Below are 11,275 nucleotides of genomic sequence, written 5' to 3'. Positions count from 1 at the left end.
GTCATACTGTCGTGGTTCATTTCAAATTACCTATAATGTGATTTTTATCTTGCGTTAATGATAGGAGCAGTCAAAATAGGCTTCTCTATTCGAATATAAATTAAGTCCTCTTAGAGGGAAGAAAAAAATGTTTCGGCACTTTTCAAAAAACAATACATAGAAAATGGTGCAGGCAGGACTCCATGCTATTATCTTTTGAATATAATGGATTTGTATCCATTACAAATCCATTACATGCTCATACCTTGATAGAAACTATGCTTGTAAAGAATGAGGTTTTTCTGCTGCTTTTATTGCTACCATGTCTTTACAGAGGCTAGAATACCGACTACCGTAAAATACCGGGCAAGCGCCCACTCATACTTCAGAGATAATCGCAAAAAAATGGGGGATGGGCACTTGTCCGGTCATCAATTTTACATATAAATGTACTATGCGTATTTTCTCAGATCTTAAAAATTTGGTAATGGGCGCTTAATGTGGAATGGGCGGATGCGCGGTATTCTATGGTAGTGTTATGAGTGGAAGCAGTTTCGATTGGCACCGACGCGATGCAAGCAGACGACAGCTCCTAGGGGCCCTAGGGGACGCTCAATCCAGGAGTCCTGCTACCGCCGCTGGCAACACTGTTCCACCAGCCGCTTATTTGTCATACGCCAAAATAAAGAATGAAACAACGGGGCATCTGGTTTTAGAGCGTGCAGGGCTTCGTCCTGCTCTCCTGGAGGGGTCAGCGGATTTGGCGGGAACGCTCGGGTTTGCGGACGAGGTTGGAAGAATGGAGGAAAAAAGGGTTACGATCACAAAGTGGAGGTACTCTGGGTGGCTCGCTAGGCTATACAAACAGGCAGGAGCCCGTACGTGTAAGCGTGTGCTAGAGAAAATGAAACAAGGACGAACAATTGGCACAAAAGGGGGACAGGAGGGACAGAGGAATATTGGGACTCCCTCCCGCGTGGCTCCGGCCCAAAGTCTCGCACCTGTGCCCCAGTGGGTCTGGTTCAAGGAGGAACACCAACGAGGTTGAGCACAGAAAAATTGGCGACTCCCTCGCCCGAAAGAGGAGGCGGAGGGCGGTGTTTAATTTTTTTTTTGCCCGATCCCCCAAAGGTTTTTTTTGGAAAGTACACTACTTGCCCAGTGATAGTCGCAGGGAGGTAAAGGAAAAATTGTAAGTATGGGAGAGGAGAAAAAAGGAAACAAATTTTTTTGAATTCAGTATTCACTATTGAGGTGCACCAGAACCCGCCCAGTATAGAGGGAACAGCCAATATCCACCCATCTCTGTGCGGCCGAGCCAGCTGAGCGCGGAGCTTCAACGAACTATAGTCGGTTACAAGTCAAGAAGGTAGCAGCAAGTGCCCCTCAAAGGGAATCTTGTATTCCTTTGCCACCAATCGCGTCCCATCGTTTACGTGACGTCCCGACCTGCGCGAACCAATCTTGTTCTTGCAAACGAATATTTCCAACATGGCTGTCGGGCAGATTTTCTACGACTCCAGCAGCTTGCAGCAATTATTCTGCTCTTTACCGCAGCCTTACACTTACTTGAGCGTATGTCGCTAAGTCGTAACCGTGTCCACTTTTATTTGCAATGCAGAGCGCAAGTTCGTCTGCTTCTTTTGCAGGGATTGCGATGACGTCAGAACGTCGAGCTCTGATTGGCTGATTTTAGATAGTGGATAGACCTCAAAGCAAGCTGCTTTGAGGTCTGCCCACCCACTATCCTTCAATCAGAGCTCAGCGTTCTAACGTCACCATGACCCCTCCAAAAGAAGCTGACGAACTTGCGATCCGCATAGGTTCTGCGCGACAGCGTGGGAATCCAGCGATGGCATTGCCATCAAAAAGTTCGCTGTGGGCACTAGGCTTACCATCATACGTCGAACACTGTTTGTTTCTTCGTTTGCCTCAGGTTGCATCTTAACGTTGTGACGGTATCGGCTTTTCTTAGCAGTGGTTTCCGTAGAGCGACGTTAAAATTCAGCGGTCGACCAAACTCTTCTTTATAAGTGTAGAGGGCTGTGCGGGATGGGCATCAATGAACCGCCAACACAGTGAGTGGCTTCACCCGATTTCGATCGTACCTTTGTAGTCTGTCTACTGAAATGTCTACATTTCAGTAGACACTCAGTCTACTGAAATGACGCCTTCGAAGCAGTATGTATGCACAGAGCAAGTCGTCTGCTTGTGCAAGAGTTGCGGTGACATCAGAAAGATGCCGAGCTTTGATTGGCTCTGATCGAAAGATAGTGGGTAGACCTCAAAGCAAGCTGCCGTGAAGTCTACCCACTATCTTTTATTCCGAACCAATCGGAGCTCAGCGTTCTGACGTCACCACGACCCTTTTAAAAGGAGCAGACAAACTTGCGGTCTGCATTCATCTGTGAAACGTCGCGTCCTTGTCAAGTTTCCGCGTCGCAATCAGCCGCACAATAATCTATGACTGCAATCTCGGATGCACCCTTGTTCGCATTAATGAGCTGTTACATTACATATGTGTCATACAAATGATAAAGCCAGTGATGCATTACAAACATTTATTTCATATTAAATGTTGAGCGACTAGCGGCGAACGCCCGGAGGTTCCAACTCCGGTCACAAATGCTTGAGGAACCAATCAATCATTTATTTTTCAAGTCAAATCCAGTACAGATAGACTTTAACGGTTCGTATGGACAAAAGGCGAACAAGCTGCCTGACGAAGTGCAGCTTGTTCGCTGCACTTTGTCACCAAGAAAGAAAGACAAGCGCTGGCGCAGTTGTGCGCCAGCGCTCGTGTCTGTCTTGTCTTTCTTTTGTCCTCGTCTAAAAAGCGCTACCATGCCTTGGGCAACCCAAGGAAAAAGATTGCCACTTTTGAACAGGAAAAGAAACTAGAAACCCAGGCGAAAATTTTCAACTGGGACCAGTTGGTCCCAGTTGCAACTGGTTTATGGAACAATTCCCAGTTGCAACTGGTCCCAGTTGGAGTCGTCCAACTGGGACCAGTTGGTCCCAGTTCCAACTGGTTTATGGTACAATTCCCAGTTGGAGTTGGTCCCAGCTGGAATTGGTCCCAGTTATAACTGGTCCCAGTTGGAGTTGGTACCAACTCTAGCAACAATGAAACACGGCACAAAATGGAAGGTTGACAAGACTTTATTGTCAAAAACTTGGAGAATGAAACTAAATAGGTTCGGTGACGTACACGCTCCGGGTCTAGCCACTTGCCTGCGACGGTTGAATCACTTTTTCAGAGGTGGTATTCATGAGATGAAGGAAGATCGGCCGCTGGCGTCTGTTAGTGAAGACGTCCTCAGCTTCTCTTCCCATCGCGTGAAGAAAGGTGCTCACCCGTGATCCTGCGTTGCGCAGGTGAAGTCCTGATAAGATGCGGTAGCGCTCCCACCTTGCAATCTCTGTCACAACAGTCGAACATTTTCGAGGTAGACCTCCCGCCATTTTCGCCATTGTGCTCTCCGCGGCGTGTTCTCTTCCGTCCGGTCCATGTGCGTCCGGTCTTTCCTGGGTGCCCTCCGATCGCTGAACTGCATCTTTCCATCCTCGAAGTTCACCGCCGCCACCTTGGTGTGTGTACAGTTAGGTCCAAAGAAGCGCAGCTGTAGTTTTGACATTTTCATAACGACGCCAACTTGGGCGATGGCGACCCTTCTCTACCGCGTCCTAGAGCACTATATAGCTCCTACGGAGCAGAGTAGCGCAATCCTTTGAACCTCGTGTTTTGCCGACAAGATGGCCGACAGAGCGGCTCGGCGCGAGTCACGTGGTACTCAGGGTTCCAAGAGGCGGCCCGCCCTATGGGAGAATACATGGAGATCGATACAGCACGGCTGATTAAAAAATGAACGGCGAGTTCACACTTTTCAAAACTAGTCTGTCGTGAAGTTAGTAAAGCACTAAACACTTTGTCAAAGTTTTAATAATATCGGATGCGTGTGCAAATTTTGAGAAGGCAATTTCCAAGGCAATGGCGTTTGAAGCAGACGATTTTTGCTCGCAGCGGAGATGGGCTTTTCGGGTTGGCCGGAGCGGGTCACGTGAATGGTGTGACGTCGCCGTGTCGTCTGCTGCATGATGCCGCTCAAGCAATTTTTAAAAAAAAGTCAGGTTCTTGCGGGTCACAAAACTTAGCGCAAATTATTCTAAAATGTTCCATTATTATGTCAAAAATGATTGCCATTCCGTATATTCCCACAATACTGAAGAAACAACGATTTTCTCACGTTCTCCATGCATTTCTGACCGCAGTTGGAACCTCCGGGCGTTCGCCGCTAGTCGCCGAGAGGCGGCGTTCTAGATTGCGCTACTCTGCTTCGAAGGAGCTATATAGTGCTCTAGTATCAGCAACGGCCAAAGAGGGCAACTAGAGCACTATATAGCTCCTACGGAGCAGAGTAGCGCAATCCTTTGAACCCAGTGTTTTGCCGACAACATGGCCGACGGAGCGGCTCGGCGCGAGTCACGTGGTACTCAGGGTTCCAGGAGGCGGCCCGCCCTATGGGAGAATACATGGAGATCGACACAACACGGCTGATAAAAAAATGAGCGGCGAGTTCACACTTTTCAAAACTAGTCTGTCGTGAAGTTAGTAAAGCACTAAACACTTTATCAAAGTTTTAATGATATCGGATGCGTGTGTAAATTTTGAGAAGGCAATTTCCAAGGCAATGGCGTTTGAAGCAGACGATTTTTGCTCGCAGCGGAGATGGGCTTTTCGGATTGGCCGGAGCGGGTCACGTGAATGGTGTGACGTCGCCGTGTCGTCTGCTGCATGATGCCGTTCAGGCAATTTTTTTAAAAAAGTTACGTCCTTGCGTGGCACAAAACTTAGCGCAAAGTATTCTAAAATGTTCCATTATTATGTCAAAAACAATTTCCATTGCGTAAATCCCCACAGTACTGAAGAAACAACGATTTTCTCACGTTCTCCATGCATTTCTGACCGCAGTTGGAACCTCCGGGCGTTCGCCGCTAGTCGCCGAGAGGCGGCGTTCTAGATTGCGCTACTCTAGAGTGCCTCAATGTTGCTTGCCGGCTGCGCCTTGCTAGAGTGGGGACATCCTTTGGGAGGGCAAGTGCCGCTTTTTCTTGTTTTCCCCCTCTCGCTCCCGGCCGCCGCCGCCATTTTGCCTCCCCGCTCGGCCGCCGGTGCACATGTGGGATCGCTGAACTGGCTTGTTCTTTTGCAAATGCCGGGTTGCTGCGTGCCGCAGTGTTCGAATCACTCGAGGAATGGGTGGAAGCTGTACGGCGTCCCAACAAACGCCGAACGGAGTCGTCTGTGGCTCGTACAGATAAAGAGGGACGACTGGGAGCCGAGCCGTTCGTCGTTTGTTTTCTTGAAATCGCCGGGTCTTTTGCCGCACAGTTAATTGCTAGGAAGTGGTATTTCAGGTCGTGTTCCTGTAAGTTGGTTTATTTAGATAGGTTGTCATTTTTCTTGTGGGATGTATCTGTTTGGTTGTGTGAGATTGATCCTTTTGGATTTTGTGTGTGTGTTCTACATCTTTGTTTTCCTATCCAGGCATGCACCTACAAGTCCTGTTTTTTTGTACATCTGTGTTGTGCAGTCACAGATTTTTTTGCACTACTGCATGTTTCAGTAAGTTGGTTTGTTAATGTATGTTGCCACCATTCTTGTGGAAAGTGTGTGTTTGATTGTTTTTTTATATTTTATGTGGATTCTATATCTGTGGATTCCTATCCAGGCATGTATGTGTCCTGTTTTTTGTATTGTATTGTTGTACAATCCCAGATATTTTTTTTTTTTTACTATTACTTATTTTGGTAAGTTGGTTCGTTTAGGTGTGTTATCACTTTATGGAATCTTTGTTTGGTTGTGTGTAATTGATTCTTTTGGATTTAGTGTGTTTTATTTCTGCGGTTTCCTCTACAGGCATCTGTGAGTCCTGTTTTTTTTTTTTTTTTTGTATATATCAAGCTGCTGTGTCAAATAAATCCTCATGTTTGAGATTTCTACGTCCTCTGCCTTTTTTTTATTTCCATTTCCTTAGTGTCGGGTATTCATCCTTAAATCTGACCCATGTCTAAACAGTACTCTAAATTTTAATTACTGCCTTCAAAATGTCGAGTAAACACGTGTTGTAATGAATCCTGTACTGAGTGCACCACCATAACGATCTCCATCCTCTCCACTTTAAACTTACTTTGTAAGACTTTTGCATGTTGTAAAAGGTTCTTCAATACAACCCTGTTGCAGGTGCTGATACTCTGTGTTGAGAATTACTTTCTATTTGAAAACAGGGGAGCGTGTATGTTAATTGTAATGCTGTTTCTTATTTTAGTGCTCAAGGCTATAAACCTATCTAATATAACATGTTACTTACCTAAACATATTTGTAAACTGAACGTACATCTATTGATTTATGTCTGCATCAGTGCATTTTAAGGAAACAGATGAGCAAAAATGTAATAGTAACAAATAAAATATTCTGATTTCTGTTTGCGGAAGGTCTTTTGAGAATACAGGCCAGCAAACAAAATTTATAGACACCCTACTGCGGCCGTTTAGGGGAATATAGGAGAAAAACTTAAATCTCTCTGGATTTGTGCGTGCACTTTTGTGTGCGCTGGTGCCTACAGGGCACCAGCGTGCATACAAAATAGGCAAGCAATTTTTTTTTTTTGTTTTGAAAAGGTAAGTTGTAAGGTTATTAGAACACCTGCACCAACAAGTGAGAAACTTTTAAATTCTAAATGAGCCATGGAAAAAAACAGAAATGTTTACTTGTCAAATTACCTCTCAACCCTGCACAGCGGCTGCCTACTCAGTGGTTTTTCTTGCATCAAATGGCCCATTTCAGTTTCATAGCTTTTGGAAGCACAGCGCGTCCAAGTATACTCAGAATTCCAGCGATATTAGCCTAGTTTCGGTTTCTAAATTTGGCTCCTTCCGATTAAAAACCAAACACAAAAACCTCAGCAGGTCCTCATGGGATGTCTCTTATTAAGTAGCTCTTATTTCAGAAGCTCTGAATGCTAATCCAGATTTTATCACGATAACAATATAGTCGAATAAGAAGCGATAGAAAGCAGAACGTATATGTTCATATCAGCACCTCGCTCGTTGATCGCTTTCATTTTCCTCATTCAATGCAAGGCCAAACACGGGTAGGTATTGCAGCAGATGATAGCGCATATAGTCGGTATCAAATGTACTTTCATAGATCGACCATCTGTAAGAACTGGGCCAGAATATTGCCAGCAGCAGCCGATGGAACTTTCGCGAGCACATTTGCGTTGTATGCGGACTAAATCGTAATTTTAAATGGGAAATCAAACGCATATTTGACTAAACGCGTGACGTTACGTGTCCTGAAGTGGTCACACTCTATTTCACAGGTGAGAATGCTCACTAGCTGCGTAGAGAGCTCACAAACGGCTGCATAAGCCCTCTTCCACATAGACTCGGCGGGCGAAGAAGGCGGCAATATGGCGACTCCGCTAGCAGACGACAGAGTTGTCTCCACTCTGGTACGGCGGGAGCCAGCAACATTGAGGCACTCTACGCTACTCTGCTCCGAAGGAGCTATATAGTGCTCTACCGCGTCCGTCCGACTCCGGATGGATGGATGGATGGATGGATGAATACGGCTGAGCCCTTTGGATCGGGCGGTAGCTTACGCCACCTAGCCATTTTGTTTTACCATGTAAGCTTAGAATATTTAAATGTGAAATCTATATTCACTCCGCAGTGCAAAGAAAGTGAGGCTATGAAACCCCCTTGCCATCAGTGAATAAGAAAATACCTAGTTTTCTCTCGATTTCTGCCACCATTCACTTAATCTTTGCTTGGTAATCTCCACAGTCTTGAAATCCACTCTCCCTTCGCTGTCTCTAAAACCCAATGACTTTATTAAATCTATGTTGTCTTCGGTAGGCATAGGGTGAAGCCCTTTACAGTAGAGTATCAAGTGCTCAGCCGTCTCGTCCTCCTCTCCACAAGCAATGCACACTGTATCAATTTCCGGCGTCAGCATAGGCAGCGCCATCTGTCGACAGCGCGTACCACTAATCCACACCCGCGTGCCACGGCGGCCGGCTAGCTCTGATTAGTCAAAAGATAAATTTATTTATTAAAAGAAAAAAAAAAATAATGTAGGTATTTAAATAAATGTTTTAATATATTTTAATAATGCACTAAATGTTCATTTAGGTGAACACATTTTGTCACTAATTATATTTTCCAATTAAAAATTATTTAGTTAATTAAAATTTTTATATTATTTTTATAAATATATAAATGTACCCCAGTAATTAAAATTCCCTATTTCTATAAATCTAAAAATGTTAGTGTTTTTAGTTTTCTTCATTAGCAAAGGTCAATACACCCCCAACTTGTCCAAATTGTTGCCCAGTGTGAACTGGGAACGGGAAAGGCATTTGAAGTCCGACCGGTCCGACTGGGAATCGCTCCAACCAGTTACTTTCCTAACTGGTTCCAGTGCACTCCATTCCCAACTGGGAGTCAAACCAGTTGTCTCCCAACTGGGAATGGTTGAAACCAGTTGACCCCTCAGCTGGCCCCGGGACCAGTTAGTCCCAGTTGATTCCCAGTTGGGATCAGTTAGTCCCAGTTGAAACCAGTTGAGGTGCCAACTGGTCCCAGTTAGAAATTTTCGCCTGGGAAGATAGACAATCCGTGGATGTCCTATACAGTGCTGTATTTTAAAATAATATAGAGGATTTTACGTTTGTCAGTCAATATAAAGCAACAAAAAACAACTCATAAAGTGTACAGATTTAAAAAAGAAAAACAATTACGTAAAAAAATCGCCGTTTTTTTTTATATTTTGGAGATATGTACGGAACGACAATAGTTTTGACATAATAAAGGAACATTTTACAATAATTTGCGCAGTTGAACGTAAGAACGTAAATGATTTAAAAAATTGCCTGACCGGCATCATGCAGCAGACGACGCAGCGACGTCACACTATTCACATTAACTCCGGCTGGCTCCGGCCAACCCAAAAGACCATCTCCGCTGCGTAAAAAAATTGTCTGCTTCAAGCACCATTGCCTTGGAAATTGCCTTCTCAAAATTTTCACATGCATCCAATATTATGAAAACTTTGATCAAATGTTTAGTGCTTTACCAACTCCACGACAGACTAGTTTCGAAAAGTGTGAACTCACCATTCCATTTTTCTAATTCCTAAACGTGAAAAAATGGCCACTGACAGCCACATTGTGTTACTAAAAAAAAGAATTAGCATAAAGCTGCTAACGTTATGAAACGCGGAGACAACTGCAAAAGTATGCTCAAAGCACTTATTCTGCTAAGCCGAAGGGTGGTCACACAAAGCGCTTCGTGGCAACCTCTTGTCACTGCAGACATATCAATCATAGCAAACATAAAAGTTTTTGTTGTGAGGCAGGTTCTATATAACATAGGGCGCTACAGTCCCTTGCACCTTGTCAGCGGTTTTCTGGTCTTGCCGCAATACATGGAGATTTGGGGCAGGTATATGCGGCATCCCTTCTCGTACGAAAATGTCAGATACAGGCCGGAATGAAAAATGCCAGTTCCACCTGGATCTGAAATTGGGGCACCAGTTTATATCCCGCCTGGAACCACGCAGTTCCAGACGGGATACAAACTGGTGCCCCATATTTCAGATCCAGGTGGAACCGGCTGGTTCCAGTGGGTCTGCAGAGCTGCTAGTATTGCGCGATACCAACCGAGATACAAACCGGTGCCCCAATTTCAGACCCAGGCGGCACACACAGTAGTTCAGGCATCGTCACCAAACACGATACGCAGAACACACACACAGCACGCACAGGCACAGTATCCAGTGCTGAACGCATCGGGAAGTTCCAGCGGGCAAGCGGTATCCGAGTTGTCCAAGTATTGTCACCAAGCATGCCAGCGCCAAGTGCATCGAGATGCTGAACCAAAATGCAATGGGTCGGCAGCTTTCTAGTGAGGCCAGTGAGGCTTCGAACACTGCAACAGCCCCAGCTTTTCTTGGCAATGCAGTGGAAGGTACACGCCCGCGTCCCCTCTGCCATTTTGAGTGTGCGCGGGCTCTCCTCCTCTCCCCGGAAATGGGGGAGGAGCAGCGCCAAGCGCTTCCGTGGTCGGAGGCACTGTGGCCGGAGGCACTCATTACTGCAACCATAGAGTCATTACAATAGACGCTAGAGGCTCAGCTGGCGCTAGTGTGCTGTTGCAAATTGAAGCAGACAGCATGCAGTCAGAAATTGACTTCCGGTAATGCATTTCTATGGGAAAAAGCGAGTGCATTTTCTCTCTGCGCTCGATGATAAGAGCAAATATCACGAATAATTTGTACGTACTAGGCACATTGGAACATTTCTCAGTCACGCAGACGAAATAATTGCTGTAATTGACCAATTAATTGGTCAATTACAGCATTTTTATTTGAAATTCGCGGCATTAAAAACGGTGTTAAAACCGCTTCGTATGTGTATTTATGTGCACTGTCGGACACTGTTAGCGCGAACACGGCGTCGACGCTTTCCAGCATGGGGGATATACGTGCCAAACGAACGAACGACATGTGGAAAACCAAGAGAGACGGCAAGAACTACGCAGTAACACAGGGTAAGTAACTCCCTGTGCTTGCAGACGATCAAAATAAGTTGAAAGTCACGTAATATAGTCCGATTTGCAATAAATAAGTACTGCTTTATTCTTTCTGCTCATGAATATGTGCGAAGATGCTTGTTCTGTGTTCAAATCATCACCCGCACGCTCCAAATCTTTGCGCGATAAAAACTGACCAACATAGGAAATAATAAGAAAACACACCTTTCGTAGCCCACGTACTTTATTCTTTACGTTTCGAACGTTTTTTTTTTAACCGCTCGTAGAGATGCACGACGGGGTCATTTTTATATAGTGAGAGGACAGGCATATTAGCAATATATAAGCACCAACGGAATGCTGGCGAACTTTGAACATACTCTACATTCCTTTCGATCGTTATTTTGCTTAGAATCGTCGCTCGTTTCTACATATCTGCCATGGAACAGAGGTTTGGGCCTGAAATATAGCGAAGTTTAACATCGTTCAGTGGTAAAGGAAAAATGCTGTAACTAAAGCAATTGAACTTTCACAATACTAATTAAGGTACATACTACCCGGTACAACCGAAATAACAAAAGTTATTAATGTTATTTTTCGGCGACGAGACAGGATTCACGCACGTTTTCCCATAGGAATACACAGGAAGACTGGAAAAGTAGACTGCAAGCTGTCTGCTTCAATTTGCAACCGGAA

Source organism: Ixodes scapularis, unplaced genomic scaffold, assembly GCF_016920785.2.
Source record: "Ixodes scapularis isolate PalLabHiFi unplaced genomic scaffold, ASM1692078v2 PGA_scaffold13__105_contigs__length_92229423, whole genome shotgun sequence".
Taxonomy (NCBI): domain Eukaryota; kingdom Metazoa; phylum Arthropoda; class Arachnida; order Ixodida; family Ixodidae; genus Ixodes; species Ixodes scapularis.
The sequence above is the reverse complement of the archived record's forward strand: the minus strand, read 5'-3'. Positions refer to the sequence as shown.